Here is a 16,617-nt window from a genome sequence, read left to right as displayed (position 1 = left end):
ATGGACTCTTTGGCTTTGCTTTTCTTCTCCTCATTGGATTTTTCATGTTCAAAGTTGCAGAAGCCAGATTACAAGCTCATTTTGGTTTAACTTCAGCAACTGTGCATTGCATTGCCATGTAATGTGATGCAATGCTATCTTTCTAGCTCTCCCTTTTTACTTCCTTTTGGATAAACAGACATATTAGGCAAGCATTTTGGAGCTTTCACCTAAATAACTACAGGTGGTGAGATAAGCTGCACAATATAATTGACCTTTCAGTATATTGTTGCACACACACCATCTATTTAGCAAATGCCCTTGTTATCAACAGCAGCCTTTTAAACTCACCTGAGCTAACAGGTGTGTGCGCTGGTTACTCTGCTGCGCTTAAAATTTCTTTTTTGGTTTGCTACAATGCCTTTTCTGAAACGTTGTCTCCTTCTGCTGGAACACTGACTTCTTTCATTTAATGCCTGCAGACTATAAAAGAGAACCCAACCCAAAAAGTTTGGTTGATTAGTCTGTGGCATTCTGTTAAACTGTTGCTTATGGCGGTCTCTGTGAGCTTCTCAGCGACATTCAGCCAGCCAGGTATCCTGCCTGCAGTAGATGGAATGTGGCAATGGAACGCTGGCTGCGCGTGTCATAATAGGCTCTGAGCCTTTATATACCTGTGCACAGCAGCAGCCACCTTCAGTCTGCTGCTGGACAGCCAGCAGCAGCAGCAGCAGGAGAGGTATGTAATCAGGAGCCCTCCTGCTAAGGGTAGACAGCTGCTCGTTCCACCCCACCCCCCGCCTTAATTGGTTCTCCTCCCTTCCAACGGTGTTGAGGCGGGTGGGAACAGCAGGGGGTGAAGGTGCTGTGTTTAAAGAGGTGGAGTTATGCAGATCTAAAACGCGTGGATTGCAGCAGCAGCAAGCCGAAAAGTGCAGGCATGTAAGGGATCTAGAGGTTGACAACATGTCTTCTTAACGGGAGTCCAGGAGCTCATCTCCACAAATGGACTTTTCAGGATCCTTGGGTGGCTCCGTAGTTTGAAACCAATTCTGGTTATCGCTTCTCGGCCTTTTGGCTAAGATCAAGTGTAGTATCTGTTCTTATCAGTTTAATATCTGATACGTCCCCTATCTGGGGACCATATATTAAATGGATTTTTAGAACAGGGAGATGGAAAAAGAGCTTGCTCTGTCCACTCCACGCATTGACCTGGTATTGCAGTATCTCCAGGACCGGTGCACCCCTTCTTTAATGCAGTTTCTAAAATCAGAAAGAATTGAATTCAATGTTTTTTGTTCATTTTGCTTGTTTGTCGGATTTTGGGATGGACTCTTTGGCTTTGCTTTTCTTCTCCTCATTGGATTTTTCATGTTCAAAGTTGCAGAAGCCAGATTACAAGCTCATTTTGGTTCAACTTCAGCAACTGTGCATTGCATTGCCATGTAATGTGATGCAATGCTATCTTTCTAGCTCTCCCTTTTTACTTCCTTTTGGATAAACAGACATATTAGGCAAGCATTTTGGAGCTTTCACCTAAATAACTACAGGTGGTGAGATAAGCTGCACAATATAATTGACCTTTCAGTATATTGTTGCACACACACCATCTATTTAGCAAATGCCCTTGTTATCAACAGCAGCCTTTTAAACTCACCTGAGCTAACAGGTATGTGCGCTGGTTACTCTGCTGCGCTTAAAATTTCTTTTTTGGTTTGCTACAATGCCTTTTCTGAAACGTTGTCTCCTTCTGCTGGAACACTGACTTCTTTCATTTAATGCCTGCAGACTATAAAAGAGAACCCAACCCAAAAAGTTTGGTTGATTAGTCTGTGGCATTCTGTTAAACTGTTGCTTATGGCGGTCTCTGTGAGCTTCTCAGCGACATTCAGCCAGCCAGGTATCCTGCCTGCAGTAGATGGAATGTGGCAATGGAACGCTGGCTGCGCGTGTCATAATAGGCTCTGAGCCTTTATATACCTGTGCACAGCAGCAGCCACCTTCAGTCTGCTGCTGGACAGCCAGCAGCAGCAGCAGCAGGAGAGGTATGTAACCAGGAGCCCTCCTGCTAAGGGTAGACAGCTGCTCGTTCCACCCCACCCCCCGCCTTAATTGGTTCTCCTCCCTTCCAACGGTGTTGAGGCGGGTGGGAACAGCAGGGGGTGAAGGTGCTGTGTTTAAAGAGGTGGAGTTATGCAGATCTAAAACGCGTGGATTGCAGCAGCAGCAAGCCGAAAAGTGCAGGCATGTAAGGGATCTAGAGGTTGACAACATGTCTTCTTAACGGGAGTCCAGGAGCTCATCTCCACAAATGGACTTTTCAGGATCCTTGGGTGGCTCCGTAGTTTGAAACCAATTCTGGTTATCGCTTCTCGGCCTTTTGGCTAAGATCAAGTGTAGTATCTGTTCTTATCAGTTTAATATCTGATACGTCCCCTATCTGGGGACCATATATTAAATGGATTTTTAGAACAGGGAGATGGAAAAAGAGCTTGCTCTGTCCACTCCACGCATTGACCTGGTATTGCAGTATCTCCAGGACCGGTGCACCCCTTCTTTAATGCAGTTTCTAAAATCAGAAAGAATTGAATTCAATGTTTTTTGTTCATTTTGCTTGTTTGTCGGATTTTGGGATGGACTCTTTGGCTTTGCTTTTCTTCTCCTCATTGGATTTTTCATGTTCAAAGTTGCAGAAGCCAGATTACAAGCTCATTTTGGTTCAACTTCAGCAACTGTGCATTGCATTGCCATGTAATGTGATGCAATGCTATCTTTCTAGCTCTCCCTTTTTACTTCCTTTTGGATAAACAGACATATTAGGCAAGCATTTTGGAGCTTTCACCTAAATAACTACAGGTGGTGAGATAAGCTGCACAATATAATTGACCTTTCAGTATATTGTTGCACACACACCATCTATTTAGCAAATGCCCTTGTTATCAACAGCAGCCTTTTAAACTCACCTGAGCTAACAGGTATGTGCGCTGGTTACTCTGCTGCGCTTAAAATTTCTTTTTTGGTTTGCTACAATGCCTTTTCTGAAACGTTGTCTCCTTCTGCTGGAACACTGACTTCTTTCATTTAATGCCTGCAGACTATAAAAGAGAACCCAACCCAAAAAGTTTGGTTGATTAGTCTGTGGCATTCTGTTAAACTGTTGCTTATGGCGGTCTCTGTGAGCTTCTCAGCGACATTCAGCCAGCCAGGTATCCTGCCTGCAGTAGATGGAATGTGGCAATGGAACGCTGGCTGCGCGTGTCATAATAGGCTCTGAGCCTTTATATACCTGTGCACAGCAGCAGCCACCTTCAGTCTGCTGCTGGACAGCCAGCAGCAGCAGCAGCAGGAGAGGTATGTAATCAGGAGCCCTCCTGCTAAGGGTAGACAGCTGCTCGTTCCACCCCACCCCCCGCCTTAATTGGTTCTCCTCCCTTCCAACGGTGTTGAGGCGGGTGGGAACAGCAGGGGGTGAAGGTGCTGTGTTTAAAGAGGTGGAGTTATGCAGATCTAAAACGCGTGGATTGCAGCAGCAGCAAGCCGAAAAGTGCAGGCATGTAAGGGATCTAGAGGTTGACAACATGTCTTCTTAACGGGAGTCCAGGAGCTCATCTCCACAAATGGACTTTTCAGGATCCTTGGGTGGCTCCGTAGTTTGAAACCAATTCTGGTTATCGCTTCTCGGCCTTTTGGCTAAGATCAAGTGTAGTATCTGTTCTTATCAGTTTAATATCTGATACGTCCCCTATCTGGGGACCATATATTAAATGGATTTTTAGAACAGGGAGATGGAAAAAGAGCTTGCTCTGTCCACTCCACGCATTGACCTGGTATTGCAGTATCTCCAGGACCGGTGCACCCCTTCTTTAATGCAGTTTCTAAAATCAGAAAGAATTGAATTCAATGTTTTTTGTTCATTTTGCTTGTTTGTCGGATTTTGGGATGGACTCTTTGGCTTTGCTTTTCTTCTCCTCATTGGATTTTTCATGTTCAAAGTTGCAGAAGCCAGATTACAAGCTCATTTTGGTTCAACTTCAGCAACTGTGCATTGCATTGCCATGTAATGTGATGCAATGCTATCTTTCTAGCTCTCCCTTTTTACTTCCTTTTGGATAAACAGACATATTAGGCAAGCATTTTGGAGCTTTCACCTAAATAACTACAGGTGGTGAGATAAGCTGCACAATATAATTGACCTTTCAGTATATTGTTGCACACACACCATCTATTTAGCAAATGCCCTTGTTATCAACAGCAGCCTTTTAAACTCACCTGAGCTAACAGGTATGTGCGCTGGTTACTCTGCTGCGCTTAAAATTTCTTTTTTGGTTTGCTACAATGCCTTTTCTGAAACGTTGTCTCCTTCTGCTGGAACACTGACTTCTTTCATTTAATGCCTGCAGACTATAAAAGAGAACCCAACCCAAAAAGTTTGGTTGATTAGTCTGTGGCATTCTGTTAAACTGTTGCTTATGGCGGTCTCTGTGAGCTTCTCAGCGACATTCAGCCAGCCAGGTATCCTGCCTGCAGTAGATGGAATGTGGCAATGGAACGCTGGCTGCGTGTGTCATAATAGGCTCTGAGCCTTTATATACCTGTGCACAGCAGCAGCCACCTTCAGTCTGCTGCTGGACAGCCAGCAGCAGCAGCAGGAGAGGTATGTAATCAGGAGCCCTCCTGCTAAGGGTAGACAGCTGCTCGTTCCACCCCACCCCCCGCCTTAATTGGTTCTCCTCCCTTCCAACGGTGTTGAGGCGGGTGGGAACAGCAGGGGGTGAAGGTGCTGTGTTTAAAGAGGTGGAGTTATGCAGATCTAAAACGCGTGGATTGCAGCAGCAGCAAGCCGAAAAGTGCAGGCATGTAAGGGATCTAGAGGTTGACAACATGTCTTCTTAACGGGAGTCCAGGAGCTCATCTCCACAAATGGACTTTTCAGGATCCTTGGGTGGCTCCGTAGTTTGAAACCAATTCTGGTTATCGCTTCTCGGCCTTTTGGCTAAGATCAAGTGTAGTATCTGTTCTTATCAGTTTAATATCTGATACGTCCCCTATCTGGGGACCATATATTAAATGGATTTTTAGAACAGGGAGATGGAAAAAGAGCTTGCTCTGTCCACTCCACGCATTGACCTGGTATTGCAGTATCTCCAGGACCGGTGCACCCCTTCTTTAATGCAGTTTCTAAAATCAGAAAGAATTGAATTCAATGTTTTTTGTTCATTTTGCTTGTTTGTCGGATTTTGGGATGGACTCTTTGGCTTTGCTTTTCTTCTCCTCATTGGATTTTTCATGTTCAAAGTTGCAGAAGCCAGATTACAAGCTCATTTTGGTTCAACTTCAGCAACTGTGCATTGCATTGCCATGTAATGTGATGCAATGCTATCTTTCTAGCTCTCCCTTTTTACTTCCTTTTGGATAAACAGACATATTAGGCAAGCATTTTGGAGCTTTCACCTAAATAACTACAGGTGGTGAGATAAGCTGCACAATATAATTGACCTTTCAGTATATTGTTGCACACACACCATCTATTTAGCAAATGCCCTTGTTATCAACAGCAGCCTTTTAAACTCACCTGAGCTAACAGGTATGTGCGCTGGTTACTCTGCTGCGCTTAAAATTTCTTTTTTGGTTTGCTACAATGCCTTTTCTGAAACGTTGTCTCCTTCTGCTGGAACACTGACTTCTTTCATTTAATGCCTGCAGACTATAAAAGAGAACCCAACCCAAAAAGTTTGGTTGATTAGTCTGTGGCATTCTGTTAAACTGTTGCTTATGGCGGTCTCTGTGAGCTTCTCAGCGACATTCAGCCAGCCAGGTATCCTGCCTGCAGTAGATGGAATGTGGCAATGGAACGCTGGCTGCGCGTGTCATAATAGGCTCTGAGCCTTTATATACCTGTGCACAGCAGCAGCCACCTTCAGTCTGCTGCTGGACAGCCAGCAGCAGCAGCAGCAGGAGAGGTATGTAATCAGGAGCCCTCCTGCTAAGGGTAGACAGCTGCTCGTTCCACCCCACCCCCCGCCTTAATTGGTTCTCCTCCCTTCCAACGGTGTTGAGGCGGGTGGGAACAGCAGGGGGTGAAGGTGCTGTGTTTAAAGAGGTGGAGTTATGCAGATCTAAAACGCGTGGATTGCAGCAGCAGCAAGCCGAAAAGTGCAGGCATGTAAGGGATCTAGAGGTTGACAACATGTCTTCTTAACGGGAGTCCAGGAGCTCATCTCCACAAATGGACTTTTCAGGATCCTTGGGTGGCTCCGTAGTTTGAAACCAATTCTGGTTATCGCTTCTCGGCCTTTTGGCTAAGATCAAGTGTAGTATCTGTTCTTATCAGTTTAATATCTGATACGTCCCCTATCTGGGGACCATATATTAAATGGATTTTTAGAACAGGGAGATGGAAAAAGAGCTTGCTCTGTCCACTCCACGCATTGACCTGGTATTGCAGTATCTCCAGGACCGGTGCACCCCTTCTTTAATGCAGTTTCTAAAATCAGAAAGAATTGAATTCAATGTTTTTTGTTCATTTTGCTTGTTTGTCGGATTTTGGGATGGACTCTTTGGCTTTGCTTTTCTTCTCCTCATTGGATTTTTCATGTTCAAAGTTGCAGAAGCCAGATTACAAGCTCATTTTGGTTCAACTTCAGCAACTGTGCATTGCATTGCCATGTAATGTGATGCAATGCTATCTTTCTAGCTCTCCCTTTTTACTTCCTTTTGGATAAACAGACATATTAGGCAAGCATTTTGGAGCTTTCACCTAAATAACTACAGGTGGTGAGATAAGCTGCACAATATAATTGACCTTTCAGTATATTGTTGCACACACACCATCTATTTAGCAAATGCCCTTGTTATCAACAGCAGCCTTTTAAACTGACCTGAGCTAACAGGTATGTGCGCTGGTTACTCTGCTGCGCTTAAAATTTCTTTTTTGGTTTGCTACAATGCCTTTTCTGAAACGTTGTCTCCTTCTGCTGGAACACTGACTTCTTTCATTTAATGCCTGCAGACTATAAAAGAGAACCCAACCCAAAAAGTTTGGTTGATTAGTCTGTGGCATTCTGTTAAACTGTTGCTTATGGCGGTCTCTGTGAGCTTCTCAGCGACATTCAGCCAGCCAGGTATCCTGCCTGCAGTAGATGGAATGTGGCAATGGAACGCTGGCTGCGCGTGTCATAATAGGCTCTGAGCCTTTATATACCTGTGCACAGCAGCAGCCACCTTCAGTCTGCTGCTGGACAGCCAGCAGCAGCAGCAGCAGGAGAGGTATGTAATCAGGAGCCCTCCTGCTAAGGGTAGACAGCTGCTCGTTCCACCCCACCCCCCGCCTTAATTGGTTCTCCTCCCTTCCAACGGTGTTGAGGCGGGTGGGAACAGCAGGGGGTGAAGGTGCTGTGTTTAAAGAGGTGGAGTTATGCAGATCTAAAACGCGTGGATTGCAGCAGCAGCAAGCCGAAAAGTGCAGGCATGTAAGGGATCTAGAGGTTGACAACATGTCTTCTTAACGGGAGTCCAGGAGCTCATCTCCACAAATGGACTTTTCAGGATCCTTGGGTGGCTCCGTAGTTTGAAACCAATTCTGGTTATCGCTTCTCGGCCTTTTGGCTAAGATCAAGTGTAGTATCTGTTCTTATCAGTTTAATATCTGATACGTCCCCTATCTGGGGACCATATATTAAATGGATTTTTAGAACAGGGAGATGGAAAAAGAGCTTGCTCTGTCCACTCCACGCATTGACCTGGTATTGCAGTATCTCCAGGACCGGTGCACCCCTTCTTTAATGCAGTTTCTAAAATCAGAAAGAATTGAATTCAATGTTTTTTGTTCATTTTGCTTGTTTGTCGGATTTTGGGATGGACTCTTTGGCTTTGCTTTTCTTCTCCTCATTGGATTTTTCATGTTCAAAGTTGCAGAAGCCAGATTACAAGCTCATTTTGGTTCAACTTCAGCAACTGTGCATTGCATTGCCATGTAATGTGATGCAATGCTATCTTTCTAGCTCTCCCTTTTTACTTCCTTTTGGATAAACAGACATATTAGGCAAGCATTTTGGAGCTTTCACCTAAATAACTACAGGTGGTGAGATAAGCTGCACAATATAATTGACCTTTCAGTATATTGTTGCACACACACCATCTATTTAGCAAATGCCCTTGTTATCAACAGCAGCCTTTTAAACTCACCTGAGCTAACAGGTATGTGCGCTGGTTACTCTGCTGCGCTTAAAATTTCTTTTTTGGTTTGCTACAATGCCTTTTCTGAAACGTTGTCTCCTTCTGCTGGAACACTGACTTCTTTCATTTAATGCCTGCAGACTATAAAAGAGAACCCAACCCAAAAAGTTTGGTTGATTAGTCTGTGGCATTCTGTTAAACTGTTGCTTATGGCGGTCTCTGTGAGCTTCTCAGCGACATTCAGCCAGCCAGGTATCCTGCCTGCAGTAGATGGAATGTGGCAATGGAACGCTGGCTGCGCGTGTCATAATAGGCTCTGAGCCTTTATATACCTGTGCACAGCAGCAGCCACCTTCAGTCTGCTGCTGGACAGCCAGCAGCAGCAGCAGCAGGAGAGGTATGTAATCAGGAGCCCTCCTGCTAAGGGTAGACAGCTGCTCGTTCCACCCCACCCCCCGCCTTAATTGGTTCTCCTCCCTTCCAACGGTGTTGAGGCGGGTGGGAACAGCAGGGGGTGAAGGTGCTGTGTTTAAAGAGGTGGAGTTATGCAGATCTAAAACGCGTGGATTGCAGCAGCAGCAAGCCGAAAAGTGCAGGCATGTAAGGGATCTAGAGGTTGACAACATGTCTTCTTAATGGGAGTCCAGGAGCTCATCTCCACAAATGGACTTTTCAGGATCCTTGGGTGGCTCCGTAGTTTGAAACCAATTCTGGTTATCGCTTCTCGGCCTTTTGGCTAAGATCAAGTGTAGTATCTGTTCTTATCAGTTTAATATCTGATACGTCCCCTATCTGGGGACCATATATTAAATGGATTTTTAGAACAGGGAGATGGAAAAAGAGCTTGCTCTGTCCACTCCACGCATTGACCTGGTATTGCAGTATCTCCAGGACCGGTGCACCCCTTCTTTAATGCAGTTTCTAAAATCAGAAAGAATTGAATTCAATGTTTTTTGTTCATTTTGCTTGTTTGTCGGATTTTGGGATGGACTCTTTGGCTTTGCTTTTCTTCTCCTCATTGGATTTTTCATGTTCAAAGTTGCAGAAGCCAGATTACAAGCTCATTTTGGTTCAACTTCAGCAACTGTGCATTGCATTGCCATGTAATGTGATGCAATGCTATCTTTCTAGCTCTCCCTTTTTACTTCCTTTTGGATAAACAGACATATTAGGCAAGCATTTTGGAGCTTTCACCTAAATAACTACAGGTGGTGAGATAAGCTGCACAATATAATTGACCTTTCAGTATATTGTTGCACACACACCATCTATTTAGCAAATGCCCTTGTTATCAACAGCAGCCTTTTAAACTCACCTGAGCTAACAGGTATGTGCGCTGGTTACTCTGCTGCGCTTAAAATTTCTTTTTTGGTTTGCTACAATGCCTTTTCTGAAACGTTGTCTCCTTCTGCTGGAACACTGACTTCTTTCATTTAATGCCTGCAGACTATAAAAGAGAACCCAACCCAAAAAGTTTGGTTGATTAGTCTGTGGCATTCTGTTAAACTGTTGCTTATGGCGGTCTCTGTGAGCTTCTCAGCGACATTCAGCCAGCCAGGTATCCTGCCTGCAGTAGATGGAATGTGGCAATGGAACGCTGGCTGCGCGTGTCATAATAGGCTCTGAGCCTTTATATACCTGTGCACAGCAGCAGCCACCTTCAGTCTGCTGCTGGACAGCCAGCAGCAGCAGCAGGAGAGGTATGTAATCAGGAGCCCTCCTGCTAAGGGTAGACAGCTGCTCGTTCCACCCCACCCCCCGCCTTAATTGGTTCTCCTCCCTTCCAACGGTGTTGAGGCGGGTGGGAACAGCAGGGGGTGAAGGTGCTGTGTTTAAAGAGGTGGAGTTATGCAGATCTAAAACGCGTGGATTGCAGCAGCAGCAAGCCGAAAAGTGCAGGCATGTAAGGGATCTAGAGGTTGACAACATGTCTTCTTAACGGGAGTCCAGGAGCTCATCTCCACAAATGGACTTTTCAGGATCCTTGGGTGGCTCCGTAGTTTGAAACCAATTCTGGTTATCGCTTCTCGGCCTTTTGGCTAAGATCAAGTGTAGTATCTGTTCTTATCAGTTTAATATCTGATACGTCCCCTATCTGGGGACCATATATTAAATGGATTTTTAGAACAGGGAGATGGAAAAAGAGCTTGCTCTGTCCACTCCACGCATTGACCTGGTATTGCAGTATCTCCAGGACCGGTGCACCCCTTCTTTAATGCAGTTTCTAAAATCAGAAAGAATTGAATTCAATGTTTTTTGTTCATTTTGCTTGTTTGTCGGATTTTGGGATGGACTCTTTGGCTTTGCTTTTCTTCTCCTCATTGGATTTTTCATGTTCAAAGTTGCAGAAGCCAGATTACAAGCTCATTTTGGTTCAACTTCAGCAACTGTGCATTGCATTGCCATGTAATGTGATGCAATGCTATCTCTTTAGCTCTCCCTTTTTACTTCCTTTTGGATAAACAGACATATTAGGCAAGCATTTTGGAGCTTTCACCTAAATAACTACAGGTGGTGAGATAAGCTGCACAATATAATTGACCTTTCAGTATATTGTTGCACACACACCATCTATTTAGCAAATGCCCTTGTTATCAACAGCAGCCTTTTAAACTCACCTGAGCTAACAGGTATGTGCGCTGGTTACTCTGCTGCGCTTAAAATTTCTTTTTTGGTTTGCTACAATGCCTTTTCTGAAACGTTGTCTCCTTCTGCTGGAACACTGACTTCTTTCATTTAATGCCTGCAGACTATAAAAGAGAACCCAACCCAAAAAGTTTGGTTGATTAGTCTGTGGCATTCTGTTAAACTGTTGCTTATGGCGGTCTCTGTGAGCTTTTCAGCGACATTCAGCCAGCCAGGTATCCTGCCTGCAGTAGATGGAATGTGGCAATGGAACGCTGGCTGCGCGTGTCATAATAGGCTCTGAGCCTTTATATACCTGTGCACAGCAGCAGCCACCTTCAGTCTGCTGCTGGACAGCCAGCAGCAGCAGCAGCAGGAGAGGTATGTAATCAGGAGCCCTCCTGCTAAGGGTAGACAGCTGCTCGTTCCACCCCACCCCCCGCCTTAATTGGTTCTCCTCCCTTCCAACGGTGTTGAGGCGGGTGGGAACAGCAGGGGGTGAAGGTGCTGTGTTTAAAGAGGTGGAGTTATGCAGATCTAAAACGCGTGGATTGCAGCAGCAGCAAGCCGAAAAGTGCAGGCATGTAAGGGATCTAGAGGTTGACAACATGTCTTCTTAACGGGAGTCCAGGAGCTCATCTCCACAAATGGACTTTTCAGGATCCTTGGGTGGCTCCGTAGTTTGAAACCAATTCTGGTTATCGCTTCTCGCCCTTTTGGCTAAGATCAAGTGTAGTATCTGTTCTTATCAGTTTAATATCTGATACGTCCCCTATCTGGGGACCATATATTAAATGGATTTTTAGAACAGGGAGATGGAAAAAGAGCTTGCTCTGTCCACTCCACGCATTGACCTGGTATTGCAGTATCTCCAGGACCGGTGCACCCCTTCTTTAATGCAGTTTCTAAAATCAGAAAGAATTGAATTCAATGTTTTTTGTTCATTTTGCTTGTTTGTCGGATTTTGGGATGGACTCTTTGGCTTTGCTTTTCTTCTCCTCATTGGATTTTTCATGTTCAAAGTTGCAGAAGCCAGATTACAAGCTCATTTTGGTTCAACTTCAGCAACTGTGCATTGCATTGCCATGTAATGTGATGCAATGCTATCTTTCTAGCTCTCCCTTTTTACTTCCTTTTGGATAAACAGACATATTAGGCAAGCATTTTGGAGCTTTCACCTAAATAACTACAGGTGGTGAGATAAGCTGCACAATATAATTGACCTTTCAGTATATTGTTGCACACACACCATCTATTTAGCAAATGCCCTTGTTATCAACAGCAGCCTTTTAAACTCACCTGAGCTAACAGGTATGTGCGCTGGTTACTCTGCTGCGCTTAAAATTTCTTTTTTGGTTTGCTACAATGCCTTTTCTGAAACGTTGTCTCCTTCTGCTGGAACACTGACTTCTTTCATTTAATGCCTGCAGACTATAAAAGAGAACCCAACCCAAAAAGTTTGGTTGATTAGTCTGTGGCATTCTGTTAAACTGTTGCTTATGGCGGTCTCTGTGAGCTTCTCAGCGACATTCAGCCAGCCAGGTTTCCTGCCTGCAGTAGATGGAATGTGGCAATGGAACGCTGGCTGCGCGTGTCATAATAGGCTCTGAGCCTTTATATACCTGTGCACAGCAGCAGCCACCTTCAGTCTGCTGCTGGACAGCCAGCAGCAGCAGCAGCAGGAGAGGTATGTAATCAGGAGCCCTCCTGCTAAGGGTAGACAGCTGCTCGTTCCACCCCACCCCCCGCCTTAATTGGTTCTCCTCCCTTCCAACGGTGTTGAGGCGGGTGGGAACAGCAGGGGGTGAAGGTGCTGTGTTTAAAGAGGTGGAGTTATGCAGATCTAAAACGCGTGGATTGCAGCAGCAGCAAGCCGAAAAGTGCAGGCATGTAAGGGATCTAGAGGTTGACAACATGTCTTCTTAACGGGAGTCCAGGAGCTCATCTCCACAAATGGACTTTTCAGGATCCTTGGGTGGCTCCGTAGTTTGAAACCAATTCTGGTTATCGCTCTCGGCCTTTTGGCTAAGATCAAGTGTAGTATCTGTTCTTATCAGTTTAATATCTGATACGTCCCCTATCTGGGGACCATATATTAAATGGATTTTTAGAACAGGGAGATGGAAAAAGAGCTTGCTCTGTCCACTCCACGCATTGACCTGGTATTGCAGTATCTCCAGGACCGGTGCACCCCTTCTTTAATGCAGTTTCTAAAATCAGAAAGAATTGAATTCAATGTTTTTTGTTCATTTTGCTTGTTTGTCGGATTTTGGGATGGACTCTTTGGCTTTGCTTTTCTTCTCCTCATTGGATTTTTCATGTTCAAAGTTGCAGAAGCCAGATTACAAGCTCATTTTGGTTCAACTTCAGCAACTGTGCATTGCATTGCCATGTAATGTGATGCAATGCTATCTTTCTAGCTCTCCCTTTTTACTTCCTTTTGGATAAACAGACATATTAGGCAAGCATTTTGGAGCTTTCACCTAAATAACTACAGGTGGTGAGATAAGCTGCACAATATAATTGACCTTTCAGTATATTGTTGCACACACACCATCTATTTAGCAAATGCCCTTGTTATCAACAGCAGCCTTTTAAACTCACCTGAGCTAACAGGTATGTGCGCTGGTTACTCTGCTGCGCTTAAAATTTCTTTTTTGGTTTGCTACAATGCCTTTTCTGAAACGTTGTCTCCTTCTGCTGGAACACTGACTTCTTTCATTTAATGCCTGCAGACTATAAAAGAGAACCCAACCCAAAAAGTTTGGTTGATTAGTCTGTGGCATTCTGTTAAACTGTTGCTTATGGCGGTCTCTGTGAGCTTCTCAGCGACATTCAGCCAGCCAGGTATCCTGCCTGCAGTAGATGGAATGTGGCAATGGAACGCTGGCTGCGCGTGTCATAATAGGCTCTGAGCCTTTATATACCTGTGCACAGCAGCAGCCACCTTCAGTCTGCTGCTGGACAGCCAGCAGCAGCAGCAGCAGGAGAGGTATGTAATCAGGAGCCCTCCTGCTAAGTGTAGACAGCTGCTCGTTCCACCCCACCCCCAACCTTAATTGGTTCTCCTCCCTTCCAACGGTGTTGAGGTGGGTGGGAACAGCAGGGGGTGAAGGTGCTGTGTTTAAAGAGGTGGAGTTATGCAGATCTAAAACGCGTGGATTGCAGCAGCAGCAAGCCGAAAAGTGCAGGCATGTAAGGGATCTAGAGGTTGACAACATGTCTTCTTAACGGGAGTCCAGGAGCTCATCTCCATAAATGGACTTTTCAGGATCCTTGGGTGGCTCCGTAGTTTGAAACCAATTCTGGTTATCGCTTCTCGGCCTTTTGGCTAAGATCAAGTGTAGTATCTGTTCTTATCAGTTTAATATCTGATACGTCCCCTATCTGGGGACCATATATTAAATGGATTTTTAGAACAGGGAGATGGAAAAAGAGCTTGCTCTGTCCACTCCACGCATTGACCTGGTATTGCAGTATCTCCAGGACCGGTGCACCCCTTCTTTAATGCAGTTTCTAAAATCAGAAAGAATTGAATTCAATGTTTTTTGTTCATTTTGCTTGTTTGTCGGATTTTGGGATGGACTCTTTGGCTTTGCTTTTCTTCTCCTCATTGGATTTTTCATGTTCAAAGTTGCAGAAGCCAGATTACAAGCTCATTTTGGTTCAACTTCAGCAACTGTGCATTGCATTGCCATGTAATGTGATGCAATGCTATCTTTCTAGCTCTCCCTTTTTACTTCCTTTTGGATAAACAGACATATTAGGCAAGCATTTTGGAGCTTTCACCTAAATAACTACAGGTGGTGAGATAAGCTGCACAATATAATTGACCTTTCAGTATATTGTTGCACACACACCATCTATTTAGCAAATGCCCTTGTTATCAACAGCAGCCTTTTAAACTCACCTGAGCTAACAGGTATGTGCGCTGGTTACTCTGCTGCGCTTAAAATTTCTTTTTTGGTTTGCTACAATGCCTTTTCTGAAACGTTGTCTCCTTCTGCTGGAACACTGACTTCTTTCATTTAATGCCTGCAGACTATAAAAGAGAACCCAACCCAAAAAGTTTGGTTGATTAGTCTGTGGCATTCTGTTAAACTGTTGCTTATGGCGGTCTCTGTGAGCTTCTCAGCGACATTCAGCCAGCCAGGTATCCTGCCTGCAGTAGATGGAATGTGGCAATGGAACGCTGGCTGCGCGTGTCATAATAGGCTCTGAGCCTTTATATACCTGTGCACAGCAGCAGCCACCTTCAGTCTGCTGCTGGACAGCCAGCAGCAGCAGCAGCAGGAGAGGTATGTAATCAGGAGCCCTCCTGCTAAGGGTAGACAGCTGCTCGTTCCACCCCACCCCCCGCCTTAATTGGTTCTCCTCCCTTCCAACGGTGCTGAGGCGGGTGGGAACAGCAGGGGGTGAAGGTGCTGTGTTTAAAGAGGTGGAGTTATGCAGATCTAAAACGCGTGGATTGCAGCAGCAGCAAGCCGAAAATTGCAGGCATGTAAGGGATCTAGAGGTTGACAACATGTCTTCTTAACGGGAGTCCAGGAGCTCATCTCCACAAATGGACTTTTCAGGATCCTTGGGTGGCTCCGTAGTTTGAAACCAATTCTGGTTATCGCTTCTCGGCCTTTTGGCTAAGATCAAGTGTAGTATCTGTTCTTATCAGTTTAATATCTGATACGTCCCCTATCTGGGGACCATATATTAAATGGATTTTTAGAACAGGGAGATGGAAAAAGAGCTTGCTCTGTCCACTCCACGCATTGACCTGGTATTGCAGTATCTCCAGGACCGGTGCACCCCTTCTTTAATGCAGTTTCTAAAATCAGAAAGAATTGAATTCAATGTTTTTTGTTCATTTTGCTTGTTTGTCGGATTTTGGGATGGACTCTTTGGCTTTGCTTTTCTTCTCCTCATTGGATTTTTCATGTTCAAAGTTGCAGAAGCCAGATTACAAGCTCATTTTGGTTCAACTTCAGCAACTGTGCATTGCATTGCCATGTAATGTGATGCAATGCTATCTTTCTAGCTCTCCCTTTTTACTTCCTTTTGGATAAACAGGCATATTAGGCAAGCATTTTGGAGCTTTCACCTAAATAACTACAGGTGGTGAGATAAGCTGCACAATATAATTGACCTTTCAGTATATTGTTGCACACACACCATCTATTTAGCAAATGCCCTTGTTATCAACAGCAGCCTTTTAAACTCACCTGAGCTAACAGGTATGTGCGCTGGTTACTCTGCTGCGCTTAAAATTTCTTTTTTGGTTTGCTACAATGCCTTTTCTGAAACGTTGTCTCCTTCTGCTGGAACACTGACTTCTTTCATTTAATGCCTGCAGACTATAAAAGAGAACCCAACCCAAAAAGTTTGGTTGATTAGTCTGTGGCATTCTGTTAAACTGTTGCTTATGGCGGTCTCTGTGAGCTTCTCAGCGACATTCAGCCAGCCAGGTATCCTGCCTGCAGTAGATGGAATGTGGCAATGGAACGCTGGCTGCGCGTGTCATAATAGGCTCTGAGCCTTTATATACCTGTGCACAGCAGCAGCCACCTTCAGTCTGCTGCTGGACAGCCAGCAGCAGCAGCAGCAGCAGGAGAGGTATGTAATCAGGAGCCCTCCTGCTAAGGGTAGACAGCTGCTCGTTCCACCCCACCCCCCGCCTTAATTGGTTCTCCTCCCTTCCAACGGTGTTGAGGCGGGTGGGAACAGCAGGGGGTGAAGGTGCTGTGTTTAAAGAGGTGGAGTTATGCAGATCTAAAACGCGTGGATTGCAGCAGCAGCAAGCCGAAAAGTGCAGGCATGTAAGGGATCTAGAGGTTGACAACATGT

General features: G+C 45.0%; 12 non-coding genes across 12 annotated transcripts; all 12 read left to right on the top strand.

Moving 5' to 3' along the window:
* Positions 1 to 1,037: 1,037 nt before the first annotated feature.
* On the top strand, positions 1,038 to 1,228 carry LOC141244141 (U2 spliceosomal RNA). Its single transcript, XR_012308107.1, has one exon. It is a non-coding gene; the product is annotated as a U2 spliceosomal RNA (small nuclear RNA).
* A 1,115-nt stretch (positions 1,229 to 2,343) lies between these two features.
* LOC141244140 (U2 spliceosomal RNA) lies at positions 2,344 to 2,534 on the top strand. The gene has a single exon (XR_012308106.1). It is a non-coding gene; the product is annotated as a U2 spliceosomal RNA (small nuclear RNA).
* Positions 2,535 to 3,649: 1,115 nt separating this feature from the next.
* On the top strand, positions 3,650 to 3,840 carry LOC141244139 (U2 spliceosomal RNA). Its single transcript, XR_012308105.1, has one exon. It is a non-coding gene; the product is annotated as a U2 spliceosomal RNA (small nuclear RNA).
* A 1,112-nt stretch (positions 3,841 to 4,952) lies between these two features.
* LOC141244138 (U2 spliceosomal RNA) lies at positions 4,953 to 5,143 on the top strand. Its single transcript, XR_012308104.1, has one exon. It is a non-coding gene; the product is annotated as a U2 spliceosomal RNA (small nuclear RNA).
* A 1,115-nt stretch (positions 5,144 to 6,258) lies between these two features.
* On the top strand, positions 6,259 to 6,449 carry LOC141244137 (U2 spliceosomal RNA). Its single transcript, XR_012308103.1, has one exon. It is a non-coding gene; the product is annotated as a U2 spliceosomal RNA (small nuclear RNA).
* A 1,115-nt stretch (positions 6,450 to 7,564) lies between these two features.
* Positions 7,565 to 7,755, top strand: LOC141244135 (U2 spliceosomal RNA). Its single transcript, XR_012308101.1, has one exon. It is a non-coding gene; the product is annotated as a U2 spliceosomal RNA (small nuclear RNA).
* Positions 7,756 to 8,870: 1,115 nt separating this feature from the next.
* Positions 8,871 to 9,061, top strand: LOC141244134 (U2 spliceosomal RNA). Its single transcript, XR_012308100.1, has one exon. It is a non-coding gene; the product is annotated as a U2 spliceosomal RNA (small nuclear RNA).
* A 1,112-nt stretch (positions 9,062 to 10,173) lies between these two features.
* LOC141244133 (U2 spliceosomal RNA) lies at positions 10,174 to 10,364 on the top strand. The gene has a single exon (XR_012308099.1). It is a non-coding gene; the product is annotated as a U2 spliceosomal RNA (small nuclear RNA).
* A 1,115-nt stretch (positions 10,365 to 11,479) lies between these two features.
* On the top strand, positions 11,480 to 11,670 carry LOC141244204 (U2 spliceosomal RNA). Its single transcript, XR_012308165.1, has one exon. It is a non-coding gene; the product is annotated as a U2 spliceosomal RNA (small nuclear RNA).
* A 1,113-nt stretch (positions 11,671 to 12,783) lies between these two features.
* LOC141244203 (U2 spliceosomal RNA) lies at positions 12,784 to 12,975 on the top strand. The gene has a single exon (XR_012308164.1). It is a non-coding gene; the product is annotated as a U2 spliceosomal RNA (small nuclear RNA).
* A 1,115-nt stretch (positions 12,976 to 14,090) lies between these two features.
* On the top strand, positions 14,091 to 14,281 carry LOC141244131 (U2 spliceosomal RNA). Its single transcript, XR_012308098.1, has one exon. It is a non-coding gene; the product is annotated as a U2 spliceosomal RNA (small nuclear RNA).
* Positions 14,282 to 15,396: 1,115 nt separating this feature from the next.
* On the top strand, positions 15,397 to 15,587 carry LOC141244130 (U2 spliceosomal RNA). The gene has a single exon (XR_012308097.1). It is a non-coding gene; the product is annotated as a U2 spliceosomal RNA (small nuclear RNA).
* Positions 15,588 to 16,617: the final 1,030 nt, after the last annotated feature.

Source organism: Phyllobates terribilis, unplaced genomic scaffold (genome assembly GCF_046119375.1).
Source record: "Phyllobates terribilis strain yellow unplaced genomic scaffold, ASM4611937v1 Scaffold_1512__1_contigs__length_269417, whole genome shotgun sequence".
NCBI lineage: Eukaryota > Metazoa > Chordata > Amphibia > Anura > Dendrobatidae > Phyllobates > Phyllobates terribilis.
The sequence above is the reverse complement of the archived record's forward strand: the minus strand, read 5'-3'. Positions and strand labels throughout refer to the sequence as shown.